The sequence below is a fragment of the Strix uralensis genome, chromosome 20 (genome assembly GCF_047716275.1).
Source record: "Strix uralensis isolate ZFMK-TIS-50842 chromosome 20, bStrUra1, whole genome shotgun sequence".
Classification (NCBI taxonomy): domain Eukaryota; kingdom Metazoa; phylum Chordata; class Aves; order Strigiformes; family Strigidae; genus Strix; species Strix uralensis.
The window spans coordinates 3,569,115-3,593,981 of record NC_133991.1 but is presented as its reverse complement, the minus strand read 5'-3'; the positions used below and the strand labels follow the sequence as shown (position 1 = coordinate 3,593,981).

Genomic DNA, 24,867 nt, shown 5'->3' with positions numbered 1-24,867 from the left:
GGGTACCTTCCACCCACCCACCCACCCGCGACCGCGGAACCGCTGTCAGCCCGGCCAGAGTCGTGGTGGAGACGCGGCCGTGCAAGGGGAGCTCCGGCCCGTTTGTTTGAAAGGCTTTGTTGTTTATAACTTCTGCTCCGGAGAAGTTTGCCGTGGCGAAAAGCAGATTTATTTGGGTTTATGTGCGCTGGAGTCACAACTGGAACGATTATGAACTGTCAAAATAAATGCGGAGATGAAGCTGATTGTTTAACAAAAAAATCTGTGTAGCTCTTAAGCTGTTTAAATATTTAGCCAGGAATACTTAGTGGCATTTTCAGGGTTTTTGGGGTTTTGTTTCTTTCTATTTTTTTTTTTTTTTTTTTTTTTTGATTTGGAGCCAGATTTTGTCCTTGGTTACACCTGTATCCATCCAGACTGTTGCCTCCAAGAGAACTTACTCTGGTGTAATTGAAGGGAGGATTTGTTCGCTCCAGCAAACCTCCACATAGTGTTAGACTCCTACAAGCAATAATAAGCAAATGCTGAGACTCAATTTTACCACCATTTCTCACCTGGTGAGCCCATCCACAAGTGCCCTGCTCAGACCAGAGAGAGGAGGAGTGTGAATACATGTCTGTCGGCAAAAGTGAGATTTGCATGCTTCTGTTTCGGACAAAATTCTGTTCTTCCTCAAACAAAGCCCCAGTTCGTGTCGTTAGGGATTTTACGGGAATACGGACTTGAGAATTTGGCCGTTGTCCTCTTTGGAGGGGAAGTGAAGAGCAAGTTTTATGGTCAGAACTTGGTAGGGTGTTTTAGAAATGTCTTTATTCTGTTTCACTTCTTACTTGTTTATTTTCCACTTGAAATGAAAATAATTGTTGTGCTCTTTTCTCTTTACAAAGCCAAGAATGGCTACTACTTGCATCCTGTCGTAATCCTATCTCACTAAAAAGGAGCGCAGAAACATTACCCAGTTCTGCCAGCTAATATCACATTCAGATAAAACAATAGCTCGCACACTGAGACTTGACATACTTTTAATGTTCATGTGATAGGTGGCACATTTTGACCTAACGATTTCATGCTGCGTTGAGAAATAATGTCACAAAACCGTTGTTAGGTGCTTTTTCCTGCATCTCGGTATGTATGTTGAGAAAGTTGTTTCTGAGGATCAGAGGGAGATGAAGGTGTCTAAGGCACAAGCCCAATGTGGCAGAAATTACTGTGTACGTTGGGTGTAGCAGCCTGAAGTTTTTTGTTGTGATTTTAGTGTTGGTGGGGAGGTTGTGAGTGACTGGTGGAGTGAGATATCTCAGCCTTGGTGAGATGTTTAGGTGTTAACGTGCTTGAGTTGAGACAAGAAGCCCTGGGTGCCATGGAGCAGCCCCCTGGTATTTATACATCTGATGCTCTGGGTCTGCTCCTGGCTTGTTGGAGGCCACGGAGGTTTCTCCCTGTGTTCCAGAAGACACTTGTGCCCAACATGTGACAAGACTGCTCCAGTCCAGGCTTTGTACTTGAACTTCAGCCTCTTCTTAGGCTTAGCACACCTGAAAGTGTGCAGAGACAGAGAGTGTTTTGTTCGCTTGGTGTGAAAAATGGTGAGAACCAAAGTGCAGAACATGTTAACTGCTGGGAGATCTAAACGTGCGGTCCAGAAGAGGGGAAGCAGGCAGGTGGTGGCTGACACAGGAGGGGATGGCCACCGCAGAGGGACGAGGCTGAGCTGTCTGCTTACGAGGACATCTTTGCTGCAGTAGGTGTGTGAGTTGGGTGGATGTGAGGTGTCACCCTAGGATTTTCTTCTGAATACTTTGTATAAAGTTGCAAACAAGAGCAAGAATTTCCATATAGCTTCATTTTACCTGTCCTTTACTAAATGCTTTTTTGTTGGGGTGACTGAAAAAGCCCAAACTGTGCAAAATACCAGGTTGTGTGAAGCTCATGGATGGCAAGGGGACACAGGTGCTGCACAGGAAGAGCATGGATCCCGAGGTCGCTGTAGCTTCTAGGAGTCATCCGTGACTATAATGGTTATGTTGATAATAGTTCCTATCCCTTGAAGCAAATCTATCTTTTTAACCAGTTCCCACTCTCGGAGCTGCTTTTCTGCCCAGGTATCAGTAGCCTTTTCATGCTTCTCAAGTGTAAATTGTTTGGTGTAGAAATAGAGGCCATCTGCTTCTAGTTATCTGTCTCTGGGTTTATGGCAGCCCGTACCTTGATCTAATGTTTGTGTGGGGAATAGAGGGGAAGAGGGAGGTGAATGAAGACAGTGGCTGATCATTGCTGATTTTTTATTTTTTTTTTTCCTTGGAGTGGCAGTTGAGCAAAACCAGTGTCGTTGCAGATGTGGCCAGACTGATCCTTGCCTGGCCTTGCTAGACTCTGATGTAGTGATGTGCAGTGTAGGCCTGTCCCCTACGCTGAGGAGCATCTTGGAGCTTTGACATTCAGAAACTAGCACTTACTCTAGTTAAGCAGCTGAGACGTGGTCCTACAATTTGATCTGATTTACCAGATCTTCCCGTGAGTAGCCTTGTGGGACTAACAGCAGCAAGCTCTGTGGTTTATTGCAGAGCAGTTACTCACACATCACTTCCCTGACCTCCCAAAATCTTCCAGCCTATAAAAAAAGAAAGATGCAGACGCTCACTACCCACGTTAGTGTGACTGGTGTCTTATCAAGCTGACTGCTTCCCCAGCTTGGTGTAGCCTGTGCTGCACCGCTGGCGTGTTACCAACAATAATAGCATGAGGTTCTCCAAACCCAGGTGGGCATCTTAGACACCAGTTTGACAGGGAAAGGGCATTTCTCAAGATGTGATAAATCAATCCATTGGAGTGACTTTCTCCATGATGTGCTCTGGCAGTGCTGGTGAGGAGGTTTCTGCGGAACTCTCTGGCGAGGTGAGATTTCACGAAGATGTTTGTCTCCCTCCTACTCCCGGTGCGTAGGACTCTGGGCAGGAGACCGACGTGACATGGCTGTTGACGTGCTGTGGTGAAGCTGGTTTACTGTGATGAGAAATGAAATCTGACCTGAATGTTAAGATAGCTTAAAGCCTGGGAAGTACTTGATGTTTCCTGAGTCAGCTCTGACCATCCCTATGGAGTAAGCAGTTGGTTTCAGGTTTTCTGAACACTGAGTAAGGTAATGAGCTTTTTCTGCAGATGTTTGTTTAGCTTCAACTCAGGCAGTTCATCTGACAAACCTGAAATGGGACACAGATATTTATAAAGCCCAGACAGAAGTGGTGTGGGGTGGGAGGGGGGGGCTTGCATTTAAATGGGGATTCTAGTTTCATGAAACTATCACGATTTCTCACCGTGCATTTGCTGAGCTAATTTCTGTTCAGCACGCAGGCATTAGTCTGTTTTGAGACCATGCTAAATTATCGTCAGGTAAAGCCCAATATAATTAATTACAAATGAGAAATGCTGACAAATATTTGTCAAGGAGCTGTTTAATGAGCTTCAAATTCTGTGTCAGATGATTCCATCCACCTAGTGTAAATAATTTTTAAGCAATTGTTCCAGCGCGTTTGTGTGATTTAGGCAGATGTTAGCTACGGCAGTTTTACATGTTGGACAGATAATATGAGACTAGATGGAGTAAAGCTTAACAGCTGATGTGAGCTTTAAAATAGAGACGCTACTGTTATGCAAACAAAATGTGGAAGTAACAAGAAGGTTTGGAAGATACCGTGGTCTCAGTTGTGTGTCTGTGTGCACTGACAGTGTAGCTCTGTGTATGCATCTGAATGCAGGAATTTGCTTTAATAACTGTTGTGTGATACCCATCGCTAGGCACGGCCCACTGAAAATAGAAATAGCTTGGCTGTGTGACAGCAGAAGCTTTGAGCTGGACACCAGAACGACTGGCTCGCAGTGTGGTTTTCCTCCCCAAATCATTCTCTTTTCACCAGCCTTTTAGCTGGCCTGATGACCCTGTTTACTTAAATTCTCTGAGATTTCAAGCAAGTTTGTTCTGCCTTGTCTCTATCCCTTCATATTTCAAAAGGAATTTGATCTTCATGCCTTACCACAGCAGCATCATAACATCAGGTGTTTGTTCAGTGCTGTCAGCAAATCTTGGTAGCCCTTCTTGTGTTTATTGACTACTTAGATGCTTAGGTGTTTGTCCTAGTCTCTGTTTGCACATGCAAGTCTGCAGATTTAGACCAGCAGGGAAAAGAAGGGAGTAACTAAATGAAGATATCTGCAGATGATGAGCGGTATTAGGTTTTGTGTGACACTGGGATATCATACGAAGCGATGTGCTTATTATTTTCACTGTGTGTTTAGAGGAAACAGTAAATTGACCCGAGATCAAATTTTGAGATAACCTTGACAGAGCGACTGAATCTCTTGATGAAAACCCTGAGCGACCAGACCTGAAAAAACCGCAACCCAAACTGAAAGTGGAACTGGAAACAGCAGGATGCATATTCCACAAAAAGAACCTCTTGGGTAATTTTTGAAACTTATGTTACTATCATTTGGGCACCTGAATACTTTTAAAATGCTTTAAAATTACTTTCAAAAGCCTGATACCCTTCTGAGAGGCAGGGTACCTGCAACTCGCACTGACTTCAGTAGCTGTTGAAGAGCTGAAGCTGTCTCTCTGGGCAGATAATGACTGAGGACTGTGATTGTTGCATAAATACACTTTTAGGTAACAGTATAATGAAGGTGGGGATTTTTGCCGTTCCCAAAGGTGGTAGTAGGAGGCACAATGGCCTTGAGTTGAAGAAGGAAGAGTTTAAACTATGAGGAGAAGTTCTTTAGATAAATGTGATTCAAGTAGTCTCCACTGGCCCCGCTCTTTAAGATTAACATTAATGGGAATTACGCCACATATGAATAGGACAAAAGACACCCTTATCCTTCTTTATCTTGGCATCTTTTTTTCTCTTTGGGTGAGAAAGTAAGTCCTTTCTCATTAAATATCTGGGGCCTCTGCTGGGATGAGGGAGTGTAAAGAAACAGATTTATAAAATAATGGTAAAGGATCAGGAACTCAGAAGGAAAATGATCGCTTGGGAAAGGCAAAAAAAAATCAGCAGAAAGACATCAAGGGGCTGAGTAATTGAAAGATTGAGTTACAACACTGAGATCAATAGAGAAATATCAGGGACTGGATGAGAACACTGGGAACTAGAGGGGGATGTTGTTACCAGAAGTGGAAGTTTCAGGTGAGATCCGTTTCTGTGTACTTGCGTATGCTCCTTGGCGAGAGCCCTGCCATCAGTACCGAGGGGAATACTCAGCAAAATCTGTCCCCTCTTAAAAAGTCACTAAACCCAGTAACTCTTCAGCTGGGAGAAAGGCAGAATGATTCTTCACTCAATGAGATGGTCTCCTCTTCCACCCTGTCTATGCTACTATTTTTTTTTTTTTGGTAAGAACTGTTTCTGTCAGTTTGACTGGAAGACCCTACCACATTACACCGGGGGTCTGACCTTCAGCCTTGTAATTATCTGCAGCTAAATTAGAAGTTTAATCTTCGTTCTGAGCAACAATAAGTTGAGTCAAGATAGGTTTTAAAAATAGCCCAAGCTCAAGTTTAGTGAAGTCTCAAATGCAATTAATAAAAAGGTAATGGAGTTAGGAAGTTGCGGGCTGAAATGTGGAAATGTTTAACTCTCAGTTTTCCATTAGTTGAACTGCAGTGCTTTGCTGAGGCAACATTGCCTTGGTTCTGTGAGGGGAAATTGCTTCCAGTGTTTCCCTGTGTTCTTGTACGTCATCCTTATGATTTATCTGTTCAGTATCTGTGTTCTTGTTGGGGTTTGGCTCGGTATGTGCCACAAATTACCAGCTGTATGCATTTTTTCTAACATCAGTTTGTTGTCATTTTGACTCTATGCCAAGCCATGGTGAAGACCACTTCAGAACATCATAGTCCTCTTAAACTCTTTTGTTGTAAAATGGATATGAAAATCCACTTTGTAAGTAATGAGAAATGGCTAATGCAGGTAGGGATTTGTTTTGCTGTAACAGCAGAATGTGCAGTGGCAATTTGTCAGATCCCCAGCTCAGCTCTGCTGTACTATTTGCCTTTAAATAGTGTGTTACCTTAATATCTTGAGATTTTTCTCCCTGTATCTTGGCAACACTACTGCTGAAGTTCACATACTCGTGGTGGAGAGAGAAAGATTTACCCTTTTGGTTAAAACCTTAGTCTGGTAAGTATTATAGGAAGGAGTTTTGGTTCTGTCCTCCTCTGTACAGGAGTGGTGGAATAAAAGTTAACAGAAGTAGTGGATTATTCCTTGGCACTGCACATTTGGCATTTTTCTGTTTGTGAGTTTTTGCCTATCAGGTTTAATTTGGTCACGTAGCATGACGTATGCTCCGTGTAGAGTTACTTGGTATTTGGTGCGCATCTTGGTCCTACTGGTTTTAAAGTCTCCTGAGACGAAGACACGGGAGGTGTGCAGAGGTGTATTGATATCTGATGCGCCCAAGTTCCTGGCTGTCTGAACTTTGGATTGTGTAATGCTGGCTGATGCACATATTACTGATATGATTAATATTCCAAGTCCAGTTGGGAATAGTTACTCCAGAGCCACGCGGGAGATCAATTTGGTGTTCTTTCCAGAAATGGTCACCCTTTAATGTCTGATGTGTTTGCCAGCTTCCTAAAATAGAAGTTGCTTCTCCTCTAGAATCAGTGCTTTTATAAATTGCCTCTTTTCATACTTTTATTTGATAGCAAAGGACCCTTACTAGTTTGGGAATAAAACTACTGCCAACCCGTCTTCCCCATCCACAAGCCTAGGCTTGTCCTTTGTTGGATGAGCTCATGAAAACAAGCAAACATCTTCAGCCTTTGAGACATGCCCTGTGCTGAGCATCGTTTGAATGAAACCGTTCGGGGCAGGTTTGTGGGTGCTGCAGGACGACAGCGCACGCCTCAGAGAGGTAGATAGAGGTAGGCACCAGCAGTGTCTAGGTTAGATTAACTTTTAGGTGGCTGAATTTTTGGGGAGGTACTCCTTGTGTTGGAGAGTAATTGTAATGGAGTTGTATCAGACTGTAAAACATGTTTTACACTCCCATGCAATCAGTGGTCGGATCCAGAACTGAATTCAGTTTGTGAGAAGCCTTGCTCCATAATAGTCTGACTATGAGAGGGACAGTTTTTTATCAAATGTAACACTGATAATATCTGGGGCAGATATACCCCCTTACCTGTCAGCGAAATCTGCAAGCCACTATCCCCTTTTTCCCTACATGTGGGTGCAGGTTACCATGTCCCAGGCAACCCACCCTCGGGGCTCAGGGTGACCCAGCTTACAGGTTGCTCGTGAGTGTCCTACAGCTGCCGTTAACTCACCCTCTTGGTACAGTAAAGGCATTTTCATTTCTTTGCCCGTGAAGTGGAACTAATGAGAAGTGCTTGCCACCAACTCCTCCTGGACCACATGCAGGTGGCTCTCAGGCATGGGAGAGGGGTGGTCCTGGGTACAGAATGCGTGTGGTGTAGCTTCTCCCTCCTGGCAAGTTTTGACAATCCATGTTTTGCTGTTTGCACGCCGTTTTCTATTGCTGAGACTCAGATGAGTTACAAACATGGGGATAATTGCTCAAGGCATTGATTTTTATTTATTTTCGCTCTGGAAGTCCTAAGTGACCTGAGACCGTTCAGTCTGAGAATCTGCTTCAGGTTTTTTGAAACCTCTTCTTACATGGATGGTGGGAATGGGAGCCAAAGGAGCCGGCTCATTGCTATGAAATGGGGATGTCCAACTGGGGGGCTGTAGGCTCTGCTGTTCACACCTGGCTCCTGAAAGCTTTTCTCAGCTTTGTCTTGGCTTCTGGAGGGTTCCATGAGTGTCCTTCAAGGGTTCTTCAGAAGCTGGCATCTGGTCCCCGTCTTCCAGAAGGCCCAGGGGAGGGAGCTGGGAGGTGCCGCTGTTCCAAGAGCTGGGTAACACATGCTCTCCAGCTTGCTCCAGAGCTGGCCAGATGTGTTGCATGGCCAGGCACAATGTGACATCCGTCAGAGCGGGCACTGATGGAGGGCTGAGGCAGCGAAAGTAGTTTTGACCTCCAAGGAGTCTGTGTGGTAAGAAGGCAAGCAAAGAAGTGCTGCTGTTGGGGACGATTTATGTTGTAATTCTGTTAGTGTTGTGGGTTTTAATGCACGTCAAGGGCACTTTGACCTTTGAATGGAATCTTTTGGTGTGAAATTGTGTCTTTTCTCCTCTCTTTTCTTCCCTTAAAGAAAATTCAAAATAAATACTGAAAATCAAAACCGTCTGTTTTGAGGGGACAAAATTGCCTCTCTTTATTTTATGTGATTTGGATATTACTGAACGATTAAAAGTCCTAGTAATTTTTGCTGGCTGGCTATTGTGCTTGTAGGCAGTGACTCTTCTAGCATTAGTCATTTTAACTATGGAAAAAAATAATAAAAATGCAATTAATGTGGCTCAACAGCTGAGTCTGCTGGACTTTAAAAAAAAAAAAAGTAAATTTTAATGAGTTCTGGGATCAGAAAGATACATCTGGTGGATGGATTTGCCAAGTTTTTCAACCTCAGAATGTGTGTTGAAAAACTCAGTGAATTATGTAGCTACAAAAGTGGATCTTTGCATGTTTATAAGACCTCAGCGCAATCTCCTTATATTTGCCTAATGACAAACAGACATTCTCACAGAGGCGCAGCCCAGAAAGACACACATGTGCTGAAATGGCTCTGTAAGCTGATAGTATTTGTATCAGAATGCTGCTACTAGTGAAGGAATTTTGGAGGATCCATTAAATATAGGGGGAAAAAAAATCTTGGTATTGGATGAAAGAAAAGAGAAGGAAGGGAAAGGGGAGGGTGGTGAGAGAGGAGAGGGAGTACTGAAACTTTAAATGTACATGATGTGTGGGCTAAGATATTGTGCCTCCACTGCTGAACCAGAAAATTTATAACAACTGTTTGTCATGTGTATGTATTTATAGCCATTCACATAATGAAGAAGTTTCATGAGGTTGTAATAACATATCAAGATGGATGTAATTAAAACAGAAGCAAATTGACACCTCTAGATTAAAGGCAAACTCTAAACTAATACACCTGTACGCTGTCACTTATGTATTAGTTGTCTGGGGCAGTCTGCCAGATATGCAAATAAAAAGACATTGGCAAATTTCCTTGGATGTGCGGTTATGAAAAACCCAACTATTTAATCTTTTACCTAGCCCTGTTCAGGTTTGTAGCAACGGTAGAATTTATTAATTTGGTGTCACTGATGCTTCATGATGGGAACGGGCTAAATGATACGGAGGGGTGGGAAAGGAGCAAGAAGGACAGAGCAGTTGACTGTTGGAGAATGTCCTTTACAGTGGGACCCTTCCCTCAGAAGAGAGGTGCCAACTGGACGGTTTCAGGTCTGTCCTAACTCTCAAAACTCTACAGGACTAAAGAGTCCTTGACTTTGACTTTCTGTAGCATTTGAGCTCAGTTAAAGGCTGTTGAAAACTACACTGTAACAAGAGATTTTTGGTTCTGTCATGCTACAGGTGATTGGGGTTGCCAGTAAGGAAACTTCTAAAATGTGTATGCTTCAGATATACCAGCACAATTCAGATCTGATGTAAATCATTACTGAGTCTGTGAAATGGCTATAAAGTATCTTAGCAATTTTATGTAATAGTATTTTTCAACTTGTTTCAATTTGCAGAAGCCTAACATTTTTCCAGTGGAGTTGTGGACACCTGTATAGTGAATTTAAGCCTGCAGTCAATAGGTTTGCTCTCTGAATTAACACACTTGGGGTTCTTAGAAATAGTCTGCAAACTACTGATATAAAATAGACTGTTGGTATGGAGCAGGGAGTTGTTTGCATTGTTAGTTCCAGGCTGATGAATGGAAGTACCAGCCTTGCTTTTGAGTAACTTGCACCCCAGATAACCTGCATTCCTTTAAAAGCCCCAGGGATGGAAATAGGTCCTCATGTGGCTTGTGTATAACCCCCATGGGGGGTGATTAGGGTTTTCAGTTAAACAGCTGATGCCGGTACCTCCAGCACCTCTTCCCTGAGTATGAAAAATCTTACCTTTTGTGGATTTGGTGTCATTTTCTCCGGGAGCAGCTGTCCTAGAGATCGGCATCCCTCAAGCTGCTTCCAGTGTAACCTCCTCAGATGGTTGCAGACGCCTGGGTTAGTGACATTAATTTGTAAGTGGATTGATATGACTGCAGGTCTGGAATGCTCAATGAAACCCAGAATTCTTGAATTCAGTTTTGTGTTTGGGCTGGAAGTTCTTTGCTCCAGTCGGGGATGAACCAGGAGGACAGGCAGCTGTCTGCCTTGCGAGGTGTTGCGGTCGCGAGTCCGCTCCTGCCTGCGGGTGCTGGGCTGTGGGCTGTAGTTCTGCAGAGGGGTGGCTGCAAAAAACACCTATTTTCAGAGAGCTGTCTGCATAAAAGCTCCAATGGGCATGTTTTGTTATGCTTTTTCTGAATTAAAAAGACCCCTCTTTTAATACATCTGGACATCAAGGATCAATCATATGAGGTATGTGGCTTCAAAGTGATTTCAAATGGTAGGATTTTTGTCTTCAATACTTCAACAACTTTTCTTCCACCTTTAATCTTTCATGAGCGGAAGCTTCAAAAGATAATTAGTAAAACATGCTTTTATCTGCATTTATCTCAAAACATGATTAATTTTTTAACTGCAATTACAGCAATCATTTCAAGTTTCCTCTATATTAATGAGTAAAGGTTTTTTTTTGAGAGAGTGAGCGCCTAAATATGGCTATATTGGCCAAGTTGAAAGGTATGTTTATGAGTGTGCTTTTTGTTTTCATGGCTAGGGATTGAATTTCCGGTTCCAGGAAGTAATATTTCACATGGATTAAAGTCTTTGAAATGCTCTTGCCTGGCTTCACTGGATCATTTTGAGGAGCTGACAGTGATAAGAACTGGATCATGCACTTTGCAGGACCTGGCTACCAAATACCCCGTTACACGTTCCCCGCGCGTTGGTGCTTTTTCGCTCTGTTCTATGCATGTGTGACTGGCAGGATATCCTCTGCGTGCCGGTCTTGGCATTGAAATGTAAGATATACGATGCAGCCCGTTTGTTGTTAATGAATTGGCAATGAACTTGTAAATTTTCACCTTTACAATTTCTGTCTTTGTTATAGGCAGCTTAAGGCATTTTTTTATTACTATTTCACTTCAGGGAGAAAGATGTTCATGGCTGTTCCTGCCTTTATTGCTGGTACTAATATATGTAGGACTGTTCAACTGGTATCCTGCAGCCTGGATGCTGCTTGTAGGTCGAGTGTGTGGCCTGTCAGGATTTTGAGCACCTCCTGTCTGTCTGGTTGTTTGTCCTCCATGGCTCACATCAGTGCCCCTAGAAAATTGTGCCACTGGCGCAGAGATATCCCAAAACAGGTATCCAGCCCAGACCCTCCAGAAGCAATGGACCACTGCAGGGGATTACTGAAAAGAAACAGAATTAAAAACACTTTTCACTAGAGTACAGCTTTTGTGTAATTTTGTCCCGTGAATGCTGCTCATCAGCCCTGGCTCCTGCTTCTCCATGAGGGAGAGATTTTGGGCTGGAGCTGGTTTTGCTGCTCTGTGCCTCCAAAGGCAGGGAGCAGCCCAGAGGCTGCTGGAAGTGATGCTGGGGTGGTGGCGTGGCCTCAGTTACCGGGGCAGAGCCCAAGCAGGAAGGTAAACAGAACAGCCGTTTGAAACTGCACCTGTAAGAAGTGTAAGGACCTAATTTTTCTGGGGTTTTTTTTGGTTGCTTTCAGTTAGGCCCTAGTCCTGGATGTCAGAGGTGATTTTGAGTAAGCCTGAACGGCCTTGGTTCATGTCTGATTTTAGCTTCTAAATTGGGATTGCAGTTACCCTGCCCCGCAGTCTCTGGGGAGGTGGATGGGACGGTGACTGCAACAGTGGGTTGGGCGGCTGCATAGGAAAGCATGCGAGTGTATAATCAGATTTCTGATAAAACCAGGTCTCTAAGTCCCTTGAATGGGTAGCTTTGCTGTGAATAGCCTCGTAAGGTCTGATGTGGCTGCTCTCTTTGTTTGATACTCTGACAAAAAATTGCTCTGGTATCCTTGTTGGCATATTTTTAATCTGTTATCCATATTTTGGATTTGTTCTGGCTGCAGTTTTATTTTGTTTTGCAAAATCTACCTGGGATTGGGACGGAGATATATGTTTGCTAAGGCAGATTTGGAAATTACATTGTTGAAATACAGCCCATATGGGCCATTGTAAAATGGTTACTGCAGCATATAATTGCCTTCACAATGATGTGCTTTGTCATTTTACTTCCATCTTCAAAGAGGCTCTCCTGTAGTCTGCTGACAGCAATGGTGGTATTAGAAAACATATGGATTTGTAAAGGCATTAAACTGTCTTTAGTTCAAGGATTAGATTACAGTGTTAGAGTATGGGTCACCACATTTTCGTGTGGATAGGCTGCGCTTGACTGTGTCGGTTTATGTTGTAGGCTAGGAGAGGGTTTGTTTATTTATTGAAGGTATCTGACATAATATCCTTTTGAATACATGGGGAAGGAGGCATCTCTCACGCTGCTGTACATGGTATGAGCTGCACCTCTGTCCCAGGGCCGTGGTCCCACCTCTCCCTGCTTCACTTGCAGGGCTTGGTCAGGGCTTGCAGCCACACTGACAAGACTTTCAAGAAGTCTTGGAGGGAAGTGCCAATTACAACATGGAAAAATACACAGAATGTAAAACCCACAAAATCGGCTTTGAAATTTTAAAGGTTTTTTTTTTAGTCCTCTGTGCTGGGCTGCTATTCTGAATATTTTGGGTGTTTGTTTTATGTTCACATAAAAAGGACACGTTTAGACTGTACAGCTCCACTCATTTCACAGTACAGGGCAATCTGTTCAGCTTTTATCTTTTTTTCTGCCATCACAGTTTCAAGTGTGGATTTTCTGGGGCAGGTTTGAGGTCTGCAGTGCCTCTCTTGGCAAAGGCCGGTGCAGCGTTTGCATTGCGGGATGCGCATGTTATAGGATGTGGCATGCAGCCTCTCTCTGGACTGGAGTGATGCTTGTGCTCCCCATCAAAAGGGGAAAGTTGGAGAGTGAGAGGGCTAATATGCATAAAGAAGATCCTTCTTTTCTTCAGTTTTGTTATTATTTTTGTCTTACTTTTTGCAGCCTGCTCAGTTTAGCACTCTGCCCGGCTGGGATGTTGAAGCAGGCAGTGGGGTCTTGCTTGGCCCATGGCCTCCTTCACCTTCTGCCACATACGCTTGCTGTTGCATTTGGATTTGCGTAGTTCCCTCCCAAAACGACTCTTCTGATACCTCTTGTCCTTCAAACACACTCTTCAATTAAGATGCTGAGCTGGTCCTTGGGAGATGTGGGTTTGCTTTCGTGTAAGCACAGTCGTCTTTCATAACCTTGAAGCCGTCGCTCCCTTCCCAGTTCAGCACGGCCGTGCGAGCACCTGCTCTGTGGTTGTGCTGAATAAGGATGGATTTGGGCTTGGATCCATGCGTATGCTCATGGGAGGCGCCTTGCCCAGGCTTGTAGATTTGGGTTTCTGGACTGAGAAAAGCAGGCCTATGGGGACAATGCTGATGTGAGAGCTACTATTTAGTGAGAAGTCAAGTATGTGCTTAGGTGTCACCTTGAGCTAGAGCAATAGTTTTGCTGTTGCTGAGTTTTCTTGTCTGCAAAATGGGTTTAATAATACTTTCCCTCTTTAGAGGTTGGCTGGCTGCTTAATTAGCATCTGCCGGATGCTCACACAGTAAGTGGTTAACATAAAGTATCAATGTAGTTTAACTGTAGGACATCAAAACACCAGTGCTTATACACATTTAGCAGGGACTTGGCTAGAACACATATTTAAATAACTGAAGGCCCTTGAATTATTGTCAACCACCTTTTAAAATAAAGCTATAATTTTGCCTTAAAATTGTTGACAGCAATCACTTCGTTATGGAAATCTGATGTGAAGGGTAACTCAGTGAAATACTGATTAGTGCTTTATCTTTCTTTATACTGTTATGATTATTAATGATGTAAAAGTTAGTGTTGCTTAGTTATGGCTTGCTTCAGTTTTAAATCACTTACAACATGATCTGTCTCAGCTGTGCTGGGTATCAGGGCTAGCTTATGGTAATATCTTTCCTTAAATCCATTGTAGAATAGGGAAGAAACTCTCATTCTACCTATGAGAAATGTTAAAGGATGTATTTAACCCTGGCAGCTGTGACGGTGATAAACAAATCGGGTCTGTCATTAATGCTAGAGTCTGCAGGTGTAAATGTCATAAAACTGGTATATGTCTTACTAACTAACCTATAAAAGATAAATAAATGCAGGGTTTTTTGAATCCATACGTACCAAATTTAAGAGCAAAGCTGCTTTGTGGTAAGGTTTGTGTAAGAAGAACATGAAGTTCGTGTATATGTCATGTTTCTGCAAACAGTGCAGAAATGAGAAAGATGGAAACTTGGTCTAGTGACACGCTCCCATTGATATCTTCAGGTTTTGCAGTAGGCCCTCGTCAGGGCTTTATTTAAGGACAGTATTTATACAGATATTTAATTCAGTCTCTCTTTAGCGCTTGAATATGTTGTGAAAAATCATAGCACAGTGCGCTTAAAATGTGTATATGCTGAAGTGCAGTCAGGAACGGGATGTTACTGGGTATATACATAAATATATCCTTAGTGTGAGGCTCTGTGACAGTGCCTTTTTAAAAATCAGGGAAAGCTTGGGAGAGTGGCTTGGGGTTTTTTTGTTTTGGGGCTTTCAGGCAGTCGAGTCTGGTGGTGAGAGAGCTCCTGGAGCAGCCGGGCCAAGGCACGGTCCGACCTCTGCCTCCAGCTGCAGCTCAGCCGCCGCCCGCGGGATACAGGATGCGGGATGCAGGATGCGGGATGCAGGACACGGCAGCTTGCTGGAGCACCCCTGGGCGTGCTGGAAGAGCCCCAGCAGGCAGCTTGGCTGGGTGGCCAAGTAACGGCAGGATGGAAGCGGAGGACTGGGCAGCCCAGCCACGCTGCGGGCTGGTGTGAGCAGCCTTTGTTGAAAGCTTTCGTATTTAGCATGTCCCTTGCCTGATGCCTGAATGTGAGTGTGCATCTGTGCAGTGAGGATGTCGGATGAGTTTGGATTCAAGCACAGAGTCAGGTCTGGGTGTAACATACAGTGTCAGTGCGAACTCTGACAAGCTGAAACCTCTGCTGTATGGGATTGAGTTTTTCTTCCAAAGAGAAATGAACTTTGCAGCTTTGCTTGCCATTAAGTCCTGTTAATGATGAGTCATCAAGATTTCCCTGGCAAGTAGCATTACTGTGGGTAATTACTTTGGGAAGCTACTGGGGGGTGATTCCTCCTCCTCCCCTACCCGGTGCAGACACCTTCCCATCCAGCCACATATTGTTGCTTTCTCCAGTACCAGCTAAACAGGTGGCAGGATTCAAATCACCACTCTCTGAATGGAGTTCACTCTCCACAATAGCTCACCAGAGGCCTGTTTTGTTACAGAACATTGATTAAATAAATATTCCTATGCATACAAAAGAGGAGAAATCTGTTACAGCACTCTGCAGTTATTTTTCCATTAATGGCAAGGAGCTCTCTAATTTTCCTGCCCCTTTCAATCTGTTTCCCTGTCTCCCTCCCTTCCCATCACTACTAATGCCTTCAAGTGCATGAATAACATGCAAACAGCTTACATTCCCTTCAGGTCTGCAAACGCCTTAGAACTCAGTGTTCTTTAGGAAATCCTGCTGGCCAGTGCAGGGCATAATTGACTGCTTCTTGTATGTGTTTTTGATTAACCTGATATTTCCCATGCCATATCAGTATTCCTTGGGTTAACTGACTTTCCTTTCATTCATTTATATAGCAGTGGATAAAAATACAATGTTGCAATACCAACATCTTGCGTAATATTGGCAATTGGGGCAGAATATTTGACTTCTGAAGAATGTCTTTTTTCTTGTGTTCTTCTCTGACCCCTGATCTTTTAAAACCTTCGAGGCAAAAGTTACTGCTCTGTGATCTGTGCTGAGACCCATGGAGGTGTGTGCATATTTTGGAGGAAAAGCACCTCTTCTTCAAAGATCCTGACAGCCAAAGGCAGCTCCACTGCAAGAAGCAGATCTGATTTGCTATAAAATGGCGGTAACTGGAAATAAATGTATGGTAGAGAATTCCTTGAGGGGAAAAAAATAGCTTTACTAGTTTTTAAGTTCAACAGATATTTGTCTTGAGAAGGAACTTGGTTGAACAAAAGTCTGGCTGCAGTAAATGTAGAGTATGAGGAAATGCCATGGCATTACTTTGGCTCTATGCTTATGCAATTGAGATCAAAATCCCCTCCAAAGAAAGTAACTTGAATTTAGCTTTTTTTTTTCCCAGGCAATAATATCTCTACTTTGGACAAAACAGAAGTCAGCATTTCTGTATCATCATATTTTCTTGAACAAATTTAGAGCTGTTGAATGACAGCGTTGTGCAATGTATTTTTTTAATATTTAAAGACCATAAATGAAACCTTCTTCCATTATATGAGTCTGTCCTGAAATTCTTATCACTGTGGGCTAAATTTAGGAGAAGCACCCATTTGGACAAAGCCGATCATCTGGGCACTCTTGCAAGGAGAGCTCTCGCCCTCTTTCCAGAATGATTGCCATGGTTGAAATGAAGGTATGTCAGCACGCTCTGCTCTCCTGCTGCTCTGTGTTGCTGCGGGTAAGAGAGGACTGGTTGTGGAAGGCTGTAGCAGGAGCCCAGTATCTGTCCCCTCTTGCTTACTGTGGGCAGTTAGTTGCAAGTGACACTAACCTGAGTTTAATTCTAGTTTTACATTGCAACAACATGCCAGCTCTTTCCTGTATTCTTTCATGATAGTGCAATGTAATTATTTTTTTGTTATCTTTCAAGATGTAATTTTATGTTGGTGTGCTTTCCCACTAACCCTTTGGCACAAAAAATGTATAGCTAATTCATTTTTCCTGTAACGTGAAGAAGCAATGGAGAAAATTTCAAATCCTAAGGCCAACTGGCTGTATTAAAGACAGCTTAGGAGCCATGTGCAGAGACAAAAAGCACCGTCTCAGAGTCTGAAAGCCACTGGGACGTGTGTAGTGATTAATGGTATCGTTGCTTTTTAGCTTCATCAGAAGGTTTCAGTGTAAGAGTTTCTAAGGAATGCTGATAGTCAGAGGAACCTATCAAAGGGTACAGAAAATATCAAATGAGCAAGCAGGAATGGGAGTTAATTACTGAACAGTGATTACTCTGATATAACCAATTATTGGATCATTAAATGTTTATTACCTTTTTTATGCTCCTTTCCCCCGTAAGTGCAGTTTTGTCCTCATAGTATTAAAAAAAGGGTGGATCTAATGCATAAAAAGCCTTTTCAAAACCTGGAAGGTATTAAGAGAGCATCTCATCCTAACACCCGACACTCAGGCCTACTCGTTCCACTTTCCCTTGCTCTGCGGATTGGGGGTCAAGTGCTGTGAACCCTATTTAAAGGCCAGATTGTCTCACTTGTAGGAAGGGGCTGGAGAAGAGCACAGGAGAAGGGGGAGAGGCTCTGTTAGATGCAGCTGGCAGGTTCACTGCTCTTCGGCCGGTGGCGTGGGGTTGGGTTCATGCCTGCTGCTCCCGCTGGAAGTGGTCGGTGGCTTTTGTGTCCATCACCCAGAGGTTCTTCCTAGGGCTCCCTCGTTCCCTAAGGATGGAGTGGCATGGCCTTTGCTTTCCTTGGGCTCAGAGCATCTCTTCCTCTCCATTTGCTAAACCTCCCTGAAGAAAGAAGAGTTTCCATTGTGAGGCAGAAATGATTCTGTTTGAAAGCGAGGCATAAACCCTACACAGGTCTTGTACTGGACATCTGCAAAGTGAAAAATACCATCTTTTCAAGCTGACTGCAGTTATTTTGGATGACATTTGAGGGTTTAAAATGTTAAAGCAATTTTTAAAAATATAGCTATTTGTGACTTTCGTCAATGATCCTTAAATGTTGAGTTGTTTAAGCTTTCTATCTCGGGAGAAGTAAGGGTCAGGGTAAAAAAAAAAAAAAAAAAATCTCTTTCCATGTCATCACAGCATTTCCCAGCAGTGGCAAGTGCTGCTCTGTGTGGGGTCTGTATCTACCTCGTGCCTCTTGTGGGTGTTTGGGGGCAGGCAGAGACACTGGGGTTCGTCACAGTCCTGGTGTGGGTTTTGTACCTATGGTGTGGGAAGAATGAACCCGGGGAGGCAGCCGGTGTGCTCTGCCTGGTGTGTGTGACCATTACCAGATCTGCTTAATAACAAAAATTCATCTGTTTCTGAAGCGTTTGGCGCGTCTCATCCTCAGCTACTGATGTTGCCACCTCTGAGTAACCAAGTTGGTTTTGTCTCAAATACAGTATGCTTGTATGGTAGAGGAAGTTCTCGTGAAGCAAATTTTTCCATGCCCTTATTTGTGAGTTTAGCTTAATCATTGTTTTTATGAACTTTCTGAGGGGATTATTTTTTTCTTATTAATACCTCACTTTGCCAAGTTGGAAGCTTCAGCTACTTTTGAGCTAAACCTCAGTCAGTCTTTTTTCTGTTTATCTTTTTTTTACCTTTTTTTTTCCTAACATAACCCAACCAGCCAAAAATCTGCTTCTGGACCTTGCCTCACAATCATCATTTTCAGTTTTCATCTCTGACACCTAGACCCCCATGAAAGTTGATGGGGGATGTTATAGGGAGTGCACAGCAGAGACTGAAATCAGGATGCTGTTTGCAGCTTGGTGTTATTACTGTAGTGGAAAAGGAGGAAACTGTTAAACCATGCTCCCTGGACTCCTGGGAATTTAAATTACTGTCTTTACTGCACTGCTGTGTCAAATCAAGTTGTGTGGCAGTTGGGACTTTGCCCTCTTTGGAGGGACTCTTCCTCCTCCTGAGGGGTTTTTCTCTGTAATCCTTCAAAGGAGAACTTTATTCTGGGTTCATTTCTCTATTTTTCTTTTTTTTTTTTTTTTAAATATAGAGCATGTTTACTTTGCAGAGCAAATATTATGCAGGTCATGGCTTCCTCCTGTGCACGAAGATGATTCTGCCCCCGCAGTGCAAGTCTGTGGAGTCAGGACTTGTCAGAGATGCTTAAGGATGTGTTGCTTGCAGGAGCCTTGGTTCCCACACAGGCATCTGTGCTAAACACCATCACTCTGGATATCCAGCAGTAAACTGCTCCCTCCAGCAGTGAATCACAGCTGTAAAAGGCCCCTTTAATCTGCTGCAGTCACTGTTTTGGGGATGCAGGCTGGTTTGGGGGGGGCTCGGCATCCTGGCTGCTGCAGCCATGAGAGCAAGAGGCACAGCCAGGGTACTTGGTGCTGCTGCTCATAGGCATGTATATGATTATCCCTTTTTGACAGCCTCTGTGTAAAATAGTAATAATAATAATAATGCAACATCCCTTGGGAGTTCCTCTTAATAACTGAACGTACAGCAGCAGTTGTAAACTGTGTTGGTAATGTCACAGCCTCTCTGAGAAACACGAAGAGGACCTCCGGAGGCAGGTGAGGATCCTAGTAACAAGGCGAAAACAAGGCGTCCTGTGTTTTAGATCCTGTAGAAAAATGTTGTGGTTGCAAGGCCATGGGAGATGAGCCAGTCTTCAGGACTGCTGCAAATGTTATATTTCAATGAAAGGTCAGCCAGGAACAAGGTCAAAACAAGCCTGATACGCATAGCAAACAGCGAAGCTGCGAGGCGCAGATAAAGGTTAATGCGAGAGGGCTATTGGCATTAGTACAGCATGTGGTCAGCTTGCTGCGGAGCAGGGTCTGAACCAGGAGATAATGAGGAGGGTTTACTCTAATTCTATTATAATGTATAATTAACTAGCATAATTGATAGCAATTTTCCCTGTTGTGTATGCACGTGTACATAAAGTCTCATTTTCAGCTTTTGTGTGATTGCACCATGTGCCTTGAGCCGATGGAAACTGTCCGCTGGCTCCCCGGGGCTCCAGCTCGCTGCCTTGCTCAGCCCCGCGGATGCGGAGGGCAAGCAGTGTTTGCGAGAGCCTGTATTTTCTCTGCCTCTGAAATTAGACGTAATATCTAGGTGGTGCTCTGGATAAAGCAGACCTGCTGCTGATAAAACAGTCTGTTGTACAGAGAGCCACGATGAAGTTAGCGCTTGAAGAGGGAGCGAGGGACAGGTCAGCCCTCTTTTCTTCTGGGTTGTTTGCGCTTTTTACTCTTGGTATCCCTGTGAAAACTTGAGAGCTTGAACTGAATTTTGCCTTTGTGATCATCTTTTGTACAGGATAAAGTTTATGCTTTGTTACTATGCAGAGACATAAACATACTTGTATTTCAAGACGCACTGGGGATTTTCATTTTCATGGTGCACAAAGAATAAAAATCATTGCTGATTCCTCTGGCCTTCCTCTGCAGGGCAGAGAGCAAATAAGCAAAATCTTCTCCTCCCCCAGATGAACCCAAAATCAGGATACAATGCTCTACTGACAAGGTGATGTTTGGGATTTTGGACAGGTAGAGAAACCCCTGCTATGGCACACTGATGCTGGAGGCTATAAAATAACCTGGCCCACCAAATGCAAAATGAGGCTTTATTGCACATGGTTGATGTTGGGTTGCAGAAAGCCTTGTTGTACCTACTATTAGATCCTTGATGTGAAAACATAAAGGTAGGAAATTTAGGGCTTTTTGTTGGGTTTTTTTGTTGTTTTTTTTTTTTTTCTTTTTTTATATCTGGCCCGGATGGTAGAGAGGTCTACCCAGAGTCTTGAGCTGTAAAGTAATAGAAGCAGTCTGACAAGTAAGTGTTGCATAATTTATCTTGACAGCTGTGTTGCTTGTCCACTCTCTTGATTTTATGGAGTAAAATTGAGGGGAGGGCATTAGTATTTACTTACTTTTTCTTTCAGTATCTGACAATACACATTTTTTGAGTGTAAATGCAAATAACCCACTTCTTCATTCTAAATCCCTTGGGATGGGAAACCTAAAGGCCATATTCTTGCTTGAGAGGGGGGGATTTAGTCTTCCCAGCTACATTAAATGTTAGCTGGAAACGTGGCTAATACTCAGCTGAGACTCTTCCCTTGAGGTTCTGGTTTATTTGGAAATTTAATTTGTAATTATTATTTTTTTTAATTTCAAAGGTTATGCAACACTTTAAGCCTCAGATTTTAGGTCACACTTACAGCCAGATCCACCTCATCAGTGAGAAGGCTCCCTGAGGACTGCAAAAGACTCCAGCTTAGTATCCAGGAAAAATGTGTATAATAGGTGTATTATAAAGTAGTAGGTAATGTAACCCCTGTCTGTTAGCCTGACAAGTGCAGTGTGAACAGTGTTATGGTACAGTTGTATGCACTTAAAAGTCCTTTTTTTACAAAATAATGCTAATTGCCCTGGGCTGAATGATGCCAGGGTCTTATAAATACCTGCCAGTACTTGTAGAGGGAGCCAAGAAAAGTCAGGTGGAGAAATCAGTGAAATTGGCTCTCATGCAGAGTTCCAGCCTCTGAGGCACTGCTAAATCTAGGGAAGGATTAATACCAAAATAATCCTGCTTGTCCAGGAAACCCGTGACAACATGAAGGTTTGAGATCAGTGTGATATGCTTTAGAGAGTGTAATAATAAATTCACAAGTCACCAGAGATAGGAACCAATTGCTATTTGTCCTCCATCACATCTGAGCTTTCCTGCAGTTTGTTTCCTGTTCCAGTGATATGAGAGATCCCATTCCACTTGAAGTCCAGCATCATTTCAGTGCCAGCTTTCACCAGAACCCATAAAAATGCTTCAAATCCAGCAAAAATCCCCCTATTGCTCAAAATCAATTCCTCTAACCATTTGAAGAGTCTCATCCTAGACTCTAGGTGGTCTGTACCATTCTCTAGTGCGGTTAGTATTCTGACTGCAGAAGTTACATTGAAATGGGAATGAAAGCAAGGGAGGATAGAAGTGTTGTGGTTCTTATTTATTTTTTTTAAAAAGCACTGGTAACTGCTTAATGTCCAGATCTCACTGACCTGTTGCCGTTACATGTGCGTGTTGGAAAATCTCATCTGTATTTTTACTGCTTTTTCCCCTGTGTGTGTTATGGGACATGTCAAGATTTTGGTGTTTTGTGTTGTGTTGGGTGTCTCAAGATGTGATACACAAGCCATGTAAAAATGGTGTGTGGCTCAGCGTGGAGCTGCCACCGCTTCTGCTCATGACCTTGTTGCACGCTGTGTTCAGGACTGCTGCAGCTGATCCTGACTCCCACTCCCAGCATGTCGAGTATCTCTCCAGCCTCACCGCTGAAGTGAGCAGGGCTTGAGTTTTCTAAGCATTTTGCAAGATGCCAAGCAGTTGAAGAATACACGGGGACAGGACTTTTCTTCAAAGCCTGTTTCCTTGAGTGGTCTGGCTGCGACTTGTCCGTGTCCCCAGTAAGACTGTGCCCATGAGTCAGGACTCTGGATTTTGAGTAAACCTGTGTCTCCTTTTAGTGACCCCAGTAGTGCCATATTTACCATGCCAACAGTGACCTCGGCATGGTGTGTTCTGCTCACTCTCTGTCTGTGAGGCCACCTTGTCTATAGCTGCCTGCATGCGGTGCATTTGCAAAAATAAACCAGAGCAGGCAGGGTCCTCGTGCTCCCCTGGCTTGGCGCAGAGGATCCCAGCAGGCAGGTGCCTGGGGAACTGAACAGGATCTTGGGCACTTGGGGCATTGCCTCCTGCCAGGCCTCCGTGGTGGAGGCACTGGACTGGCCCCACTCTTGGTGACAAGGGCACCTGCAATGGTTAAGGATCCAGTCAGCTTCAGCTCCTTCTCCAGCAGTGGAGAGTTTGCTTTCCCGAAAAGCATTTGTGATTTTAAGCCATTTATTTTCTGTTGCACTGAGTCATTAAACATTCCTGCTTGTGTTTTGTTGTTTTTACCCTCTGTAGGAGCTGAGGGAATTTATTCAGCATCTCAGTCCGGTAATGGAGGGGGCTGAGGAGGTGCTTGACTGTCTGACTCGGCAGGCAGAGGCATGGATGTTACTGCATGTGACATCTTTCTAGTGAAGTGGGATGTCAAGATCTGAGATCCTTTTCCACTTAGTGTATGAGAGCATTAGAACAAAAGGAAACAAAAAGCAGCCCTGCACCACAAAAGAAACCAAATCAAAACCCCTCTGGCTAAAGGTGCATTTTTAATGCTATGAGCAATTTCAGACAGAAATTGCATGAAACACTTTATCTGAGTGTTAATGGATCTGCTGGGGTCAGAGGAATTATTCTGGTTTGCACCAACCTTGTGTGTGATCCTTTTTTTTTTTTTCTTTTTTTTTTTTTCATTCCAACTGTGTTCACAACAGATGGTGATTATTATGTTTGCTCAGATCAATGAATATTAAAAAAAAAGAAAGGCAAGACAAAAAATACAAAAAATGCCCTTCAACTCAATAGAGTCACCCGGGGTTCAGTTGTAGCCCCTGGGTTTTAATTTGGACAATGTTAAGTTATAGTAACTTAAATGGAATTTTATGAGCAATTGTTTTGCCATGAAACAGATCTCCCATGGCATGGACCCAGGCACATATCTGCCCGTTGGACATGCCAGCCAGCTCTTCTAGCAACCTCTGCTCTTGTGGGGCACACTTCTGAGGTGGTGAGATGCTTGCTTGACTGGCAGGCGCCCTCAGGGGCGTACCAGTTCCTCACCTTGCTTTCCTGGAAAAGACACTTGTTTACAACACAAATATTTTAGTAGCATGAGAGATTTAGAAGCACATAAAAATAAATTATTTCAGACAGAATCCAGAATAATCTGTTGGAGTAAATGCGAGCACCATGAATGAGCAACTGGAGGTTGAGATTTGTGGGTGGAGATGGACACGGGTGGCAGTGGGAAGAGGAGAGTTGTGTTTCCCCCTACATACAGGTGTAAATGCTGTCCTCCAGCGTTTCCTCCTGAGCTGTTTAGTCCTGGACTTTACTGTGTTTGCTTTATTTTCTGGTTTTGCCTCAGCAAAGTTTCCTGTGCAGGGATCCACTGCTGAGGTGTGAGGACACGCTGATGCTCACTGCTGAGATCTCTCCAGAACTGCCCTGGGTGTTTTCTCCCCGATGGTGCCGAGCACTGCCAGTCCCAGAGAGTGAAGCTTCCCTTCTGGAGCATTGACCTTTGTTGCTCTTGTAAAGGCCAAAGCATAGTCCTATGTGATATTTGAGAGACGGAAGAGTTATTTGGGGGCCAGCCTCTCTCCCAATGCATTCACAGACAGGATTTGTGCTGCCTTCACATGTGATCAGACCCCTTTATCCTTCCCTCTAAGACAGACTGATCGCTGAGTGGGACGAGGAGCTGCACTGCATCACCTGGGAGGACTGCCGAGTGCTCCAGCCCCTGTTCTGGGTGCTCAGCAAAGGGTCCCAGTAGGAAGGGGAGGCTGTAGGTGTGCCTAAAATTGAAGGGATTTAAGTAAGAATAATAATAAACATAAATCGCTTTTACATGGGCTGGAGGAAAACATGAGTTAATGTCTGGGCTCTTCTCTGCTGAGATTTTACAGGGATTCCCCCGACTCAAAATACTGAGTCCCTAAACTAAGAGGAGCAGAAGGAAAAAACTGTGCTGTTGGCCTGAGAAAGTGCCCTGAGAGGGGAAAGGAGGAGTGCTGCAAATCACCGGGGTGAGCCCATCTGCCATCAGTCAGTGCTGGCTGCATGGCAAGGAGAGATGACAGGGTGTTATGAGGTGGCAGAATAGCACCAAAGCCACTTTGTCTGTGTCTTAGCTCAACTCCCAGCCCCTTCTACCCCCAGATGTTTCTGTGCAGGAACGGGAGCTCTTCCCTTTCTGTGCAGGTGTTTCCATGCATAGTCTGCTTGC

The 24,867-nt window shown here is 43.8% G+C and overlaps 1 protein-coding gene across 6 annotated transcripts in view; it reads left to right on the top strand.

Moving 5' to 3' along the window:
* Nucleotides 1–24,867, top strand: part of AUTS2 (activator of transcription and developmental regulator AUTS2) — a 795,956-nt gene that overhangs the window by 2,261 nt on the left and 768,828 nt on the right. The gene's annotated exons all lie outside the window — the stretch shown is intronic.